Source organism: Octopus bimaculoides, chromosome 6, assembly GCF_046866305.1.
Source record: "Octopus bimaculoides isolate indiv1 chromosome 6, ASM4686630v1, whole genome shotgun sequence".
NCBI classification, from domain to species: Eukaryota; Metazoa; Mollusca; class Cephalopoda; order Octopoda; family Octopodidae; genus Octopus; species Octopus bimaculoides.
In genome coordinates, this window is record NC_142933.1 from 119,879,107 (window position 1) to 119,896,026 (window position 16,920).

Sequence of the window (16,920 nt, forward strand, 5' to 3'; positions counted from 1 at the left end):
TCGCTTTACCAATTCTGCTACTTCTCTTCCTCTCTATCTTTAACCATTATTCATTAATTAGTAAAGGAGTGACTGGCTCGAATGCTTGAAACCAGATGTACTTCTCTAAAGATGCCCAAAGACCAATTGTGATATTAATTCAGAACGGGGCAGTGTTTTCAAATTTCTCGGCAGATTCCTGCATTGACATTTATTCAAATCCAGACATAAAAATTCTATTCTGGTATCAATTTAAACTTATAACCAAAAAGAAACCGATTACCATAAAAAGATTTCGTTCGTTTGACTTTTGCTCCAATCTGTTACAGTTCTCCACATTGCATCGGTAATTGCTAACGGCGATTTCGGTATCTTTTGGTTGGCTTCAATTATATTTTTATAATTCTTAGAAAAAAAAATCAATCAAGCTATCTCTCCGGGTTCCATTTCTGGGTGACTTTTGTCAGAAAGTGATTTTATTTTATTTTAAACCTGACATTTGGATTATTCGCTAAATCCATTACCGATACCTTATCGGCACCTTATTATTTGAAGTCATATAATGTCAGTGACCAACTTGTATCCCATTATTACTGAAACCAAAGAAATCGCTCCCATTCAAATGTGTTGAAAATTATAATTAAGCTGAAATAAGAACTATGACAATGTGTCTTTGGTAGACACATAGGACTTATTATAATATTGCCGTTGCATTTCTCTGCACTCTACCTCTGAATGTGCATATATATATATATATATATATATATATATATATATATATATATATATGTGTGTGTAGAGAGAGAGAGAGAGAGAAAGAGAGAGAGAGAGTTTTTGTGTGTGCGTGAGAGTGTGACTGTGCATATTTGCAATAACATCGCAGTATGTACGGATGAACGATTAGAGACTGGTATTTTAGATGCTAGTACAAGCTTAATCTCTGTTTGACCTTTATGTCTGAGACAGTTCTGTGACATTTCAAGCAACTTGGTTTATTTAAAAAAAAAATTATGCAAATATCTGCTTATCGCCTAATCTACTGAGATTAAGAAACTCACCAAATCGTGACGTCTTCTCATCTCAAGATAAGCTTCCTACAACCCGAATCCTTTCCCACGAGTCACAGACGTTATCATTCATGTATACATTTATTTATGTTTGAGCTTCACATTTTCAGTATACTATAATCTCTACGGTGTTGTATTTCGGAAAGGAAAATAATTCTAAGCTATGTTTACGGCCGAAGTTTCACTTTGCAATTCTTTGTGTATTCAGAGGGACATAAATGCAGTAAAACCAATGACACATTATCGCGTAAATAATCCAATCTTTTAAACTGGGATTCGGTATTAATTACAATTCTCTTAAGAGTTTATTCAGTTCGTACATTCTTAGAGATCTCATGTAAAGAGAATAAAAGTAGTATAATCCGGATTAAAGTTTGGTTCTGGTGGCGGAATAAATGTAAATACTAACAAACAGAAATAACTGAAGTTTCCTTGGACAATGAGACTACATAAAATGAGATAATATTTTATAGCAAATTTGCTTACAGTGATCTCTAAATTGTTTTTTTTTTTTCAAGTTTGCTTTTCTTACATATCTAAAAGTAAGTTTTTATAACCTGGGGATCATTCCTCCTTGTACCAAATGAACAAACTGGGAAGAGGTGAAATAGAATGACTGTGAGGTTAAGAAGGTTACCTTGTAACTACGAGTTATCGATTTCAATCCTAATGCGCGACACCTTCGGCAAATGTCTGCTACTCTAGCCCCAGGTGATCGATAGACGGAAGCTGTACGGAAGTCTGGCGAGAAGGACTGTCCATATTTTGGAGTCTGATATAAAACCAATCCATTTCTCAGTTTAAGGCAACCATAGGACACACATGTGATTTTGCGAACGAACGAATGACAAATAATTTTTTAACCATTCAGTAATAATTGGATGGTTACAGTACAGAAAAGCAAAACACAATTATGAATATATATATATATATATATATATATATATATATATATAGCAATAAGGAAATGGAGGGGAATAGGTGGTATTCATCAACTTGCAGACATTGTATTGTGTCAATGCACTTTTTTATTTGTTTACTAAAAGGACAATGATTACAATATACAAACACATGCGACATATCGGTAATTAAAAGAATTACATATAGTGACAGAAAATGGGATAATATCTTACAGCTGTTTCAGCCTAGAGTTGACATGCCTCATTCTATCTATATAACTCCAGTAGGCTGAAGTAATTAATAGATGAAATAGAGGTACATGGATGTGGGGACTGAACAGCAAAAATAACCCCTCCCCACTACCAGCAAGATTCCATAAACAGAAAAATAACGGAGTAACTCATCACAGGTTTATAGAAGTATATATACAATTGCAGCGTGGAAGGTGTTTGTAAGCCATTTAAAAAAAAGCAGGAAAACGGTTAGATTCAGGTCAACGTTTAGATTTAATTTGTTACAGAGTAACAGTCATATATACAACTTCAACAGATACACATATCAGTTCATAAACATACGTTCACAAGTACACACACACACAGATAGATAGATACGCCTACACACTTACACATCTAAATACTGACATATATACCTAAGTATATATGTACATACTTACATAATACATACACATGTGCATACGCACATACATACATACATACATACACACACACGTACGTATATAACATGAACTAACTGTTACTTTCTCAGATGCAGCACAGGCTTTTGTCAGTGAACAGGTCGCAGTTTCAAAGCGACTAAAAAATTTTGACAAATTAAATTTAAATTTTGAAGTGAATCTAACGGATTTTGCTTGTTTTTAAATGGCTTATAAACACCGTCCATGCTGCAATTGCTTTTGTTCCAGCACACGATCTCAGATCGGGTCACTTGCTATGCAAGTACATCTCCGTAATACATATTCTTTTATTCTTTTACTTGTTTTAGTCATTTAACTGCGGCCATGCTGGAGCACCACCTTTTGTCGAACAAATCGACTCCAGGACTTATTCTTTGTAAGCTTAGTCCTTATTCTATCGGTCTCTTTTGCCGAACCGCTAATATGGGGACGTAAACACACGAACATCGGTTATTAAGCGATGCTGAAGGAACATAGACACACAGACACAAATATATGAACACACACACACACATTATATATATATACACAACGGGCTTCTTTCAGTTTCCGTCTACCAACTCCGTTCACAAAGATTTGGTCGGTCCGAGGCTATAGTAGAAGACACTTTCCCAAGGTGCCATGTAGTTTGACTAAACCCGGAACAATATGGTTGAGAAGCAAGCTTCTTTATTTCCTGAAACTGTCCATGAAGGCCTTACATAGAGGGGACAGCAGAAGGCGGGAACAGAAGAAAAAAAAAACGAATAGAAAGAATGAATTTAAATATAATAAAAGATGAAATGAATCTGTTCGGTCCCCACCTAGGAGTGACTTCATTGAACCTGTTAATACAACCTTTTTTTTTATTTTTCTAAAAATTTTAATTTATATTAACATTGATAGTACTTTTGTCACTGTTAGTTTCCACTTGTTTGGAAAATGTCTATGTCAAGTTCCTTTAAAATATATGTATTACTTACCCTTTTCGGTATTTTGCTGGTGTCCATTTTCGTAACTCACTAGTCAAAATCAATTTCTTCCTCGTAATTCGTATTCCGGGTCCGCCACTGCACAAAAAACGTCCACTTCTTTTGCTTTGCCCCATGTCTTTATCTCGTTGCAAAGTTTTTCCTTTTTTCTGTTATATAATATTACAAATTTATCCAAAGGCCGGGGTGGGGAAATTTGAGGCTCCTCTGTGTTTTCGCTTGTGTTTAGGTCGGACAGAGTATGGGGAGAGTTGGTGTCCGTAGGAAGAGGTTGTTTTCTATCTTCACTTTGTCTTCCTCAAGTGGGGTCAACTTTACGTTTGACCCCTCCCTCTTTACTATATCTTGGTATTTCTGTAGCAATTTTACATCGCAGCACATTTCATTTTGTTCAATCATGCTCGGGACGACAGAAGCCTGACTCCCCGTTGCTGCCACGTAGCTCTTCGTTTTCAGTAACGCCCACCAAACAATGATGGCGTTACACTAAAAGAAACTGTTGCAAACCAACAAAAAGCAGTCCTCAGCACACAGCAATCCCCACAAAATGATCCACCAAGCCAAAAAATAATTTGATCGATTAAAGAAAGAGAACTTTTTTTTGTTTTTGTTTTTTATAAATTTTCAAAGCTCATATTCTACTGGCCAGAATGGAAGGATCTAAATTTCATAGTTAAATTTTCAAGTATTAAAGAGATAAGTATTAATAGATTTAGTTAACAGATCTAATTTTATACGTTCTTGGAAATGTTGAATAGAACTTATTTTTTTTATTAGTAAGATTACTCAGTTCATGTGTAAGTGATAATATACTGGCTAGAATGGAGGGATCTAAGATTCACGGCAAAGACATTCAAGTATTAATAAGATAAATTTAGTGTGCAGGTCTAGTTCCATGTGTCCTTAGAAATGTTGAATAGAACTTATGGGTACATGAAGGAATCACATCTGAAAATTTGTTCAACGTATTAGCATTAAATAATTTCAGAATTAGATACGATACCCTAATACACAATTCACATCTGTCCGATCCATTTCCAAACGGGGGAGCGCTGTCGATTATGAACCATGATAGTTCATACTTTAAATTTCTATCTCTAAGGTTATTCACAAAGGGCGCTGAGCTGGTGGATCTTAAAATGTCTTTTGAGGCCTCCATTAGATTTGGAGACCTGGCATACATTGTATGTTGATACGTGTGTCTCTGATAGTGTATTTTCGTATGTGTATGTATATGTATATTTTTACTGATAGACCTAATTACTCTTTTCTCTCCATCTAAGTATACCTGTCCTTATGCACAATTTAACATTAATCTTATAAATATGGGAGGGGCTTCTGGATTTCCTCACTACATATATTCTTTCTCATTGGTAATGTTTTCTGTGTAAATGCGTAAATGTAATTATTTTCCGCAAATAAATTGCACTTCATATTTGAGGCTCCGATCAAGCTATTAAGTGTCACTCAGGCATTTAACTATGAGTCCACTGCCATCTTTTAGCAGAAGTAGGTAGAAAGCTAATGAAGCTCATCAGATAATTGCTTATTACTTTGTTATCTAATTTTCTTATTACTGTTGTGTGACTAACACTTCGTTCTGAAGCATCGTATATTGCGTTTTACACCAGATTATTCGTATCGCAAAGCCTATGCGAAGTATCATATGTATATGAACTAGTCAACACCAGTAGCAAAAGTGTTGTCTGATTTTCAAAGAGGATTATTGTGGATCAATCTTAAGGTAAACTTAGCCAGCTTAACAATGCAGAAAAGCTTGGATTCCTCTTGCTAGTGTCAGCAGAGTGATTGTACAATTCAGTAGAAAAAGAAAGGAATCAACAGCGATCCACTCAGGTTGACCTCGGCCCTTTGACAGGAATTTCGGGCTGTGAAGCTGATGTTGCGGAACAACTCCAAATGAGTAAGAGTACTTCTGTGAGTTATCTTCATTAACTTGACTGCTATGGCAAAGCAGCTGGAAAGAAACCTCTAGTTCAACCAGCAAATATCCGAAGAAGAAAGGAGAAATGCATTTTTCAAAATGATGGTGTCTATTTACTTTTAAGATGTCTGTGTATGTATGTATGCATGTATGTATGTATGTATGTATGTATATATATATATATATATATATATATATATATATATATATATATATATATATATATATATATATAGGCGCAGGAGTGGCTGTGTGGTAAGTAACTTCCTTAGCAACCACATGGTTCCGGGTTCAGTCCCACTGCATGGCACCTTGGGCAAGTGTCTTCTACTATAGCCTCGGACCGACCAAACCCTTGTTAGTGGATTTGGTAGACGGAAACTGACAGAAGCCTGACGTATATATATATATATATATACATATATATATATATATATATATATATATATATGTGTGTGTGTGTGTGTCCCGAACATCGCGTGACAACTGATGCTGGTGTGTTTAGGTCCCCGTAACTTAGCGGTTCGACAAGCGATCCCGATAGTATAAGTACTAGGCTTACAAAGAATAAGTCCTGGGGTAGATTTGCTTGACTAAAGGCGGTGCTCCAGCATTGCCGCAGTTAAAATGTCTGAAACAAGTAAAAGAATAAAAGAATATATATATTCTTGATACTGTTGTAGCTTTAAAAATCGTGCCAATCCGGTCGCTAAGCGAGTAGGCTAACCTTCTCTTTGAACACAATGGTAGTCCGTCGTGTTGTGACCTATTCACAACTGAGTCGAGTGAGCAACTTGAAATGAACTGTTTTGCGGAAGAACACAACTCACAGCCAATGTGGGAATGGAAACCACGATCTTGCGATTGAGAGTACAAAAGCCTAACCTCTAAAGTACGTGCCTTCGCACACACACGCACACACACACACACACACACGTAACTATGTGTGTGTATGCGTTTTACGTGATTTCGAAAACAAACTCAATTACTACAGATATAAATATTGAAACATAAAATAGATACACAACCATTGATTAGTTTTATTAAACTACCAGGAAGGTTTACATTTTAAACGAAATCTATGAACCTTATTCTTAGATTGACACTTAAGATGTTTATTGTCATTTATCAATGCTTTCTGTTGCAAATGTTCATATTTCGGAGAAGAAAATACCACGCCAACAATATAAGAATTAACATTTAATATCAATTTCTTTTTTATTATTTCTTCTTACATCCACACTTCTTTGTCAAAACAGGCTGAAATAATTCAATGTGAAGTCAACTTAAATGTTATCATTTAGTTCAAGTTCGTAAATACTGCGTCATTATTTCCATCAGCTTCAGCGATTCTCCACGAGAGGCCGTCAAACTTATGTCATCGTATGTGTGTGTGTGTGTGTGAGAGAGTGAGAGAGAGAGAGAGAGAGAGAGAGAGATAGAGAGAGAGAGAGAGAGAGAGAGAGAGAGAGAGAGAGAGAGAGAGAGAGAATATATGTATGGACAAACACCTAATTGATGTATATATGCAAGTATGTATATATGATTAATTAATTGGAACCTACACAGTGCTCTAAAATAAATAATGATGTAAGTTTAATGTACCCACATTTAATAAATATACATTCCCCGTCTCATTCTGATCTGTAGCTATTGAGCTTAAATATTTTTCTCTGTGATCAGGAAAATATAGAGGTCGTCCTGGCTATTGGTTTCAAAATTTGGCACAAGGTCAGGAAGCTCAAGTGAGTAGATACGTTGATTATATCGACCCCTAGTTCTCAAGTAGTACTTATTTCATCGACTCTGAAAGTATGAAAGGCAAAATCCACCTCGTCAGAATTAGAACTCGGACGGAATGCTGCTAGGCATTTCGGCCAGTGTGCTAACGATTCTGCCATCTCGCTGCCCTTGTCGACCTGAATATAGTCAGCAAATTTACCTCTTCAGAAAGAAGCTTAAAAATGTAGCATCAGTTACAAGACAGATAACTTGAGAAAACAAAACAATAAAAGGACAGATAACTTATTAAAACAATAACAAAAAATAAAACAATAAGATATAGAATATAAAACACTAAAAACTAGAAAAAAAGAAAACTTGTTTTCCCACAGAAACTACACATCGAACAATAAGCCATTATCCAGATTTATTAGCAACATCATTATCAACAATAACAGCAATCATATCACACCTCATTGCGCATTGACTTTAAATAGCATAATACTTGTACATGAAGGAAATGAGCTCATCAGGAATTTCTTAAACATCATGTCAGAGACAACACTATAAAGACATGAACACGAAACTATGCACCTTTTACCATGACTTAAACCTCTTCTGCCCATCAGGTGCCCGGAAATGTGATAAGGGGTATGTGAAAATTCAAAAACCTCTGAGTTTACGAAAGTCCTACAACGCTGAGGACCCGAAGGAATCAATATGCTCTCCTATAATTAATCTTTGAAATTAAAAGAGTATAACAATTCTTAAACCCAACGAAACCCAACCAATTAAACATGCATCATAACACCAGTACACTACAATGTACATATTCAACAATTTTAGGACGCATTAGTCGTGATACCACAAACACACATATCCTTCATTTTAAATCATGTCATTGAAAAAAAAAACTCCAAAGGAATGGAATACAAGGATAGATGACACTTTCAAAAGATCCTCACTTACGTACCATTCTAATTGCCCTCAACAATAAGAAAACTTTTCACTCCATTCCCCGCTCCGCACTCAATTATGCTGTTATGCTTAACATTTACTTAAGAAACCACATAAAGGCCTGAGTAGCAAACTACTTGCAAGACTGTCAGCCTATGCAATGTCTTTCGTTACGTCACATATCGTACGTTTCTGCAGAGCGTTGATGACACTACAACAAAAGACTTCCAAATTAAGCGCGAGAATTCTCATCGGATGAAACCATAACCTTAATTGGTTCTAACTTTCTCGTAGTGTTTTCTTGGCAGAGATCGTTCCCCAACTGAATGGCCATTGGCCCACAAGGAGCTCATTCATTCTTCAATAGGTCTTGTTTTTAGTCCTGTTGGTAGTCCAGACAACCTCCTCACAGTTTAGACAGTTTAGTCGCCGACCAATCGACCATGGAACAAGTAGTACATGTTTACATGGCACCAGTGGCGGGTCTCATCCTAATCCATAATTCTGACTGGACTATGTAATGTACAGTAATTATAATTCTAGAATCTCTCATTTCTCGAACAGAATACCACAAAGATCTACTTATTCAGTCTTTCAACTTATATCTACATGATAATCCACAACTCTTGAAAGCATATACCCAGCTTCATAAGGACATGACATCACACAAGCATCCTTTCACTATTCTGAAAATCATTTGACAAACTCCAACCCGACATTAATCTCTTAGAAACTTGGATCCATGACGGACCAAGTCTCCTTTCTTACCAGGAATAATAGGGAACAAATACAACCAGCCCCCACACTCAATAGCATAAACATACCATTGTCATAGAAAATGATATCAAGAGTTAGATACAATGCTTCCACAACATCCGCAACATACACAAAAGTCATTGTCTAGAAAGAAAGTCTAGACAATTACGCCTTTTGACTAACAGAAAGAAACATCGATTACAGTATGAAAGCAATACATTAGATCCCTCATTGAGTACCGTACCACACAAAATAAACCACAACAAACTATAAGAATACACTAAACAATGTTTTATACATCTGTAGACGCCTCATCAAATTGTACTCACGGGCAATGTAAACAACGAAAAAAAAAATGGCATGCGATAAATATCCCGCTTGCAATAAATATCGAGTGCAGAAAGCGCACTGAATAAACTAAGAAGATGTCTTCCTGGGGTTAAAATTTCAGGATTGTCGTCTCCTGGAGAACACCCACGGTTAAAGCGGGGATAAACACTACCGAAACAAAAACAGTAATAGTAACAAAAATAGTTCACTCGTTTGCCATACCAAACTTCAATCACCACAATCCTCGCATGCAAAACCATTTTCAAAACGTAGAGACCCATATGCAGCATAATCGCCTCAGGAACTTTAAAAAAAAATGTTCTCTTTGATTCTCAACCCGGCAAATATAAAAACACAAAAACATACAGATGCAGTGTTAATACGCATCTAATTCTAAAATATTAACGCGAGGTATGAATGCTATGAAAAACAGGACACAAATATCGTGCTCCGATTCAATCTGCCTTGTTCACCGCTGCTGTACCCCAAATCACAATTTACAACCACAGATGGTGGGAAAAATATATGTTCAGGCTGTCATGCTTATTCCCATACAATCGGCCACCGCATGTAATTGTGAGGAGTATGGTTTTCAGGGAATTAGAGGTATATGCGATATCTAGAACAATAATCATGTGGATTATAACCAGCCAGCCGTACCTCTCGGTAACAACTGACTTGGTGTTACACAACAACAATAGTACTTGCACATACACATAAACGTATACATAATATATACAAACCTACGTACATACATACATACGCACATTCAAGATCAAATGATCAAAAAGAGATGGTATGGATATAGGCTAAGTCACTAAGCGTTTTCAAGCAATTAATTCTTACAGCAAATGCAAAAAGAAAATTGGCTGCTAAAATACCTCATGTGCATAGAGAAGACATTTTAGTCAATTGAAATACATCAGTAGTGACGAAAAAAAAAATCATTATTTTTACAATTATTTCTGTATACAAAGAAAAGGAAATCAAGGGAGGCAACCCGGGAAGTTAATTAATTATAATTGAAATATTAACTGATTCAATAAACAGTCAGATGAAATATGAAGTCCCAGACAAAACGTAATTTATGTGTGCGTGTGTGTTTACCATGCGACACAGGAGTGTGATATCAAGAGAATTTGGAGCGTCTTTTTATATAGGCACCGTATAATTTGAGAAAGATTTAGACACTATTTCCGGCAGACAAAGCCACAAAAAAAAAAAAAAAAAAAAAATGGCCACCTCTTTTGGCTGGCAGACTTATAGTTTTTGTTCGGGATGAATCCATAGTATTCCTTGACTGGGTAGACCATTGACCAAACGCATTCCAGCTTCCCATAATTATACTTGACATTGTAGAGCAGTGACAATATCAACAAGATCACAGTGTGTAATTGTACGTTTGCAAATGCGTATGTGTGTATACAATAAAATAATTACATTCATGATGGTATATTAAAAACTTTTAAAAAACTTTTCTCCTTGGCCTCTTCAATGTTATTGTCAGAAAGTTGGACACAACGAAACTGAAAAGAGTGAGAAAATACGTTTGTGTTTTGTTTAGCATTAGTTTTAGTTTCTAATGTGTTGCGACAGACATAAAATCCATTCGCCAACGACGCCTTGTCGGAAACTGACAATGAAGGAAAACAATGCTTCGGAACTGGTTTCCGGCAAAAAGAAACAAAAACGACGAGATACACTGTCTAAAACATTATTCGCTTCTAGCCATGACTGAATTGGATCATTTCCCAGCGAAATTAAATTGACTTCATTGTGTAAATAACTAGAAATATCACAGGATTTAGATGATCAGTTGATAAATATACAGCTATATTATAGCAACATATTTCGCGAAATTGTTTAAACTGCAATAAATAGACGAATAAACAAGCAAACAGCAATTCACAGAAGCAAATAAATGATGTGACATTTGAAAGAAAATAGCTGACACCCATAAACAAACCAATAATCGATAAAAAAAAAAAGATGAAATAAATACATAATAAATACCAAAAGAAAAAAAATAAAATGAAATTTAGTGTAGCGACAAATATGAAATATAATCTAGAAAGCTTCGAGGAAAAGATAAATTGTCGAGTAATTAAATAATCATATATATACACATACAAACACACATACATATTTGTTTATGTGTATATATATGTATATACAAAATACACACACACAGACAGACACACACGCACATACATACATATACATATATATAGCGTAAATATTGTATTAGAAGCGACATAATATGAAAAAGAAACAGCAAATAGTACTCAATAGCTTACGCAGAGTAAACTGCTATTATAATTTGGTTACTTTTCGACTGAAGTTCTTAGCAGGTGGATTGCTGTCAAATTTGAAGTAATGCAAAGAATGAAGTTATGCAAGAATCGTATGTATATGGATGTATGTATGTATGTATGGATGGATGGATGTATGTATGTATGGATGGATGGATGGATGTATGTATGCATGCATGTATGTATTTACATATCACTCACTGGGGTCGATATAATCGACTTAATCCGTTTGTCTGTCCTTGCTTGTCCCCTCTATGTTTAGCCCCTTGTGGGCAGTAAAGAGATAAGAAACGTTAGCACGCCGGGCGAAATGCTTAGCAGTATTTCGTCTGCCTTTACGTTCTGAGTTCAAATTCTGCTGAGGTCGCCTTTGCCTTTCATCCTTTTGGGGGCGATAGATTAAGTACCAGTTGCGTACTAGGGTCGATCTAATCGACTGCCCCCTCCTCTCCCAAAATTTCGGGCTTTCTGCCTAGAGTAGAAAAGGAATATAGTACTGACCTAACCGGCTCTATTTTTTCATCTACTTTACCCATGCTTCCATCGCAGTGTATTTCGAAACCAGGATGATATCATCTGCACTATTTCTATACATTAGAACTCTAGATTCAAATGATTAAGATGTCAATGCATTTCATTTATTTCATTGCTCAGCATCATCAATAATGTAATTGAACCAGCAGGACGTATTGAGCTAATAGAATTTTATTTATAAATAATTGCAACAGTTTAGGTTTACTTCCATAAGCAACCATTTTTGGTTAGATTTCCTCACATCAAAATTTAAATATCATTTACTTATTTTTCATTTGGGACTGTGATTAGTTAAAAGAAAAATCCCCATAGTTTAAGAAAACGAGAATGGAACTTTGTAAAGCTAATGTTTTCCCAAATGTGAGGAAATGAAATGAGGCGTAAGGAAAATAGATTTTCAGCGTTAAGCAAAAGCATTGACAGTGTTTGCAGCTACCGCCATTCGTTATTGAGCATCGCAAGACGTAGCAGTTACTCTAAGTGCATAATTTCTTTTGAAAATATAATATAACAACTGTATTACCATTATAACACAGTATATACGTGCTGTAATAAAAAAAAATTTAAACAAGCTAACAATGATATATAATAAATACATCAGCTTAACATACATCACATATATTTGATGTAAGCCTGCAGAGAAAGAACAGTTAAATTTTTACTGAACATAATTTGAAGTTTTGGATCCATAGGGTATTATAAATGAGGGAAAAACTTTATTACAAATTGTTTCAACATTTATTTCAAATTAAAAGAATTAAACTTCTTTCTTTAATTGCTAAACTTTTCTCCAACTGTTATTTCTTTAGTCACTGGTGATTCTGAGTCGTCAAAAGTGACTGTAATTCGCAGGTATATTAAAAGTTAATCTTTTTCTTAAATCATACCGAGAAATGCCCCCCCACCCAACAAAACAAAACAAAAATAAAACAAAATATGCAGAGTTTAGTCCCCAAAATTTTGGTAATATCACAATTAACATCCCTTAAATTTTTTTTGTCCCCGGAGGAATTAAACTGTTCGTTAGTTCCGCTATTGAACTTCATATAAAATTATAAACATAAATAAATGATTTAACGGAAAGAATTTATATAATATATATATATATATATATATATATATATATATATATATACATAATATATCATGTACGTTCTGAAATAAATGCTGAGCCGGCATGATTCTGTACGACTTTAAAATGTAGTTAGCGTTGCTGTGCATAATCAAGACAAAATACGTTTATTAGAACACACCCACACACATATACATATAAGCATGCATACATATATGTACAAGCGCGCGCACACACACACACACACACACACACACACACACACACTATAATAACACAATTTGTTTACCGTATCACGTGATATATTTTAGCGATGTTCGTATTATTTTGCGGTAGTGACATGTGAACTCAGCAGGGATTTACTTCTAGCAGGCTGTTTATTTGCTTCGTGATGTCAATTTTAGTATATGCAAAATATCATAAATTGATGCTTTATTTGATATTTATAATTGAATTTCAATAATGAGTCATACGTTTTCGAATTTATCAGAATAAAAGAAAATAAATGGAAAATAATTTTCTATGGTAATTTACGTGGTTATATAAAGGGTTTTCATTCCGTAGGCAATCTTAATCATGCGCAGTTTATGTTTACTGTTTCTATGCGTACAAAAAACATTTCTTTTACCTATAAAGAATCACAAACATTTATACACTTAAGTGTGGAAAATGAATTGAAACCCAGATTGAAATGCATATTCTATAAATTTCCCTGTATTTAACACATGGAATGACACAATGTTAGACATTTAACGCTAGAAATTGCTTGGAGAAATAAATCAAGTTACATTTTCAGCTTAAAAAATATATAGTTGAATGAAAGATTAACGTAACTGTCACATTTATCCTCAAATATATTTAATCAAATTTAAGATTGTAGTCGTTAGTTGGGATCTTTTACTGCTATTTTAAGGTTGTGTCACCTGCATTTTAATAAGCAATAGAGCTATTAAAAAGAACTACTCAAGAATAGAACACTTAAGAGTAGAAATATTAACAGTAGTGTATTGGTTTAACTAGAATTTTTTTCACTGATAATTTAGATTCATTTTAAACGAGAAGTAAAACTGTATTTTATTTGCAAATAATTTTCTAAATGATGACGTGATAATAATATTAAAGGTAAATCCATTCTAGAATGTTACAGATACATTCATTAACGATCTTGGAAAGAAGAAAGACAAGGAATTTTTCCAGCGTGATTTGAACAGCGAGTCTGAAGGAGCTAACTAATACCTTAAGGTATTTAGTTGTGTTCCTTTGAGTTTGTAATTTCGAATCCTGTCAAGTCGACTTTTTTTTCATTATTTCAGAGTTGATAAAATTGAGTATCAATCAAGTACAGAATTTAATATAAGCGTTTCGTTTGTCAAAATTCTGCCTCCATAAAAATCTGAATTTGAATTCAGAAATGAAGAGATGGAGGTCATTGAATTGCATAAGATACATTTTCCTGAGTTTTAACGATTCAGATATCAACCATATTAAAATTATTCTTATTATAAACACAAGAGATGACATTTAGTAGGTAGTGGGGATAATAGATTAAGATGACAATACATAACTCCTAGTTTATTTTATCGACCCTAGAAGGATGAAAGGTAAAGTTTCTGTTCTTTACATTTTGAATTTAAATCTCACTTTTCGTTCTTCTAGGAACGATAAAATAAAGTACCAATTAATTACTGGGGTAATTTAATTGACTTCTCCTCCCACATATCTTTTGGCCTTGGGCTTATGTTAGAAAATATTATTATAGAGAGATGGATAGGCAGAATTATTAAGGAAGTCGAACAAAAGTTACAACATTCAGTTATGGAGCTATAGAGCTTCACTTTGAATCCACTAAGGTAGACTTTGCGTTTCATCTCTCCGGGGCCGGAGCCAGATTTGATCGACCAACCTTCGCCCTCGAAATCCTGGTTTTGAGTCTATGTTGGAAGCGAATCATTTTGTTGTTGGGGGTTAGAACATCAGCAATTAATTAGATTTTTATGATCAGAGTTCAAATCTCACCGAAGTCGAATTCACCTTTCTCCCAAATAGTGGTGATGAAATCAGCTATACCATTTCCTCATCGTGACGTTTGTTGCCAAGCGTCAATTTTAGAAATTAAATTTTATTTCTATCTATATGATTAATAGTGTTAACACTATTAATCATAGCTTTTATATTTATTTAGTGAGAATAAAATACATTGTTATTACATTAACACTGGACAGTTTTCATTCTCCGTTCATGTTGGCGATGTATCAACATTCATTTCTTCTGCTGGAATAAATAGTTATTTATGCAGTATAAGCAGACTGGTGATTAGTGTAGCACATATATTACCATCACAAACCGGTGTGTCCTCGCCAAGTGTTTCGTAGCGTATAAATAAAAATTTTCGTTATGAATGCAATATATAACATCGACAATTTTCTGTTTTGAAAATTTATACAAAAATAAATCAAAAACAAAACCATGATTTACTTCGTGTTACAAAATATGTTTATCTCAGAATGGATAAAGTTGATAACATCTCAGAAGGATGGTAGGCTAGTAAAATCTTTAGGGCGTCGGACAAAATACCTTGTATTTAGTTTTGGATCTAAGTTGAAAAATCGATAAAATAAAGCACCAGTCAAGTACTGAGATCGATTTAATCAACTGACACTGGTATCAATTATACTTTATTCTATAAGAGACTATTGCGAAGAATTCTAAACAAATCTCTTGTACTGTTTTTGCTTTAAATAATAATGAAAGTGTAACCTCACCAAAACTTCCAACGGCCATAATATTTCCGCTAGAAATATATTATTAGATTTGATATCCACATAACTTCTATAACAACTGGGATGTACAACAACCAGTAACATGCCCCAAGAATTCAATAAAAAAATAAAAGGATGTAAAGTAATTATTGTTAAAGGAGCAACAAGTGAACTCATTCTCGATGCAGTAAACAAAAATACACTGTAATAGTGTGTCCTGAAATGCAACAGTTATTTTCAGTAATGCTAGTCTTCAGAATAGGGGGAAAAGAAACAAGAATTTAAAGAAACCAATGAAAAATAATTGTTTAAATAGCTTTAATATTTGAATTGAACTCATTGTGTTTCAAAATATAATCTTATCAACTTGTATATCACCTTGCTGTTATTGTTGTTGTCGTTTAGACACGCTTAACCCATCTACTTTTTAAAACATAAGTATCTTGCAGTTATTTTTACGGCTTTTTTGCGCTCTGATTTCAAATCCGCCGAGGCCAACTTTGCATTCTATCCTTTCGGAATTGATAGTATAAAGGACTAGTCCAAGACTGTGGATTAGCGGAACAGTTAGAGCATTAGATAAGATGCCTTTTGCTATTCATTCCAACTTTTTGTATTCTAAGCCTTTGGAGGTGACATAATCCCTGGCCCGGTTTAACATCGCCATCTGATTCAAATGCTTTTAACAAACTTTCATTGTTGCAAACATTCGGATTTGGTGTCTGGTGTGAGTGTTATTTCCTTCCTTCTTGGCATCAGTGTCGGAGACCCTGAAGGATCTTCGGCACTCCTCTTTCTGAGTAAGAATTAGAAAAATATAATGTTGTTGTTTATACCCAGGTCAGCCATGATTGAACAAACTAATGATTAACAACATTTCAACCATGGCCATTCAGCTTTTTTTTTCTGACAAAGTTTCTGG

At 34.5% G+C, this 16,920-nt stretch overlaps 1 protein-coding gene across 4 annotated transcripts in view; it reads right to left on the bottom strand.

The window, feature by feature from the left end:
* The window catches only part of LOC106873602 (uncharacterized), a 278,507-nt gene that overhangs the window by 130,785 nt on the left and 130,802 nt on the right, over positions 1–16,920 (bottom strand). The window contains exon 1 of one of the 4 annotated variants that reach the window (XM_052968518.2): positions 3,603–5,394. The exons of the other annotated variants lie outside the window; for them this stretch is intronic. The gene's annotated coding sequence lies outside the window, so the exon portion shown is untranslated. Of the gene's footprint in view, positions 1–3,602; positions 5,395–16,920 lie in introns of those variants that run through there. 4 annotated transcript variants of the gene reach the window in all.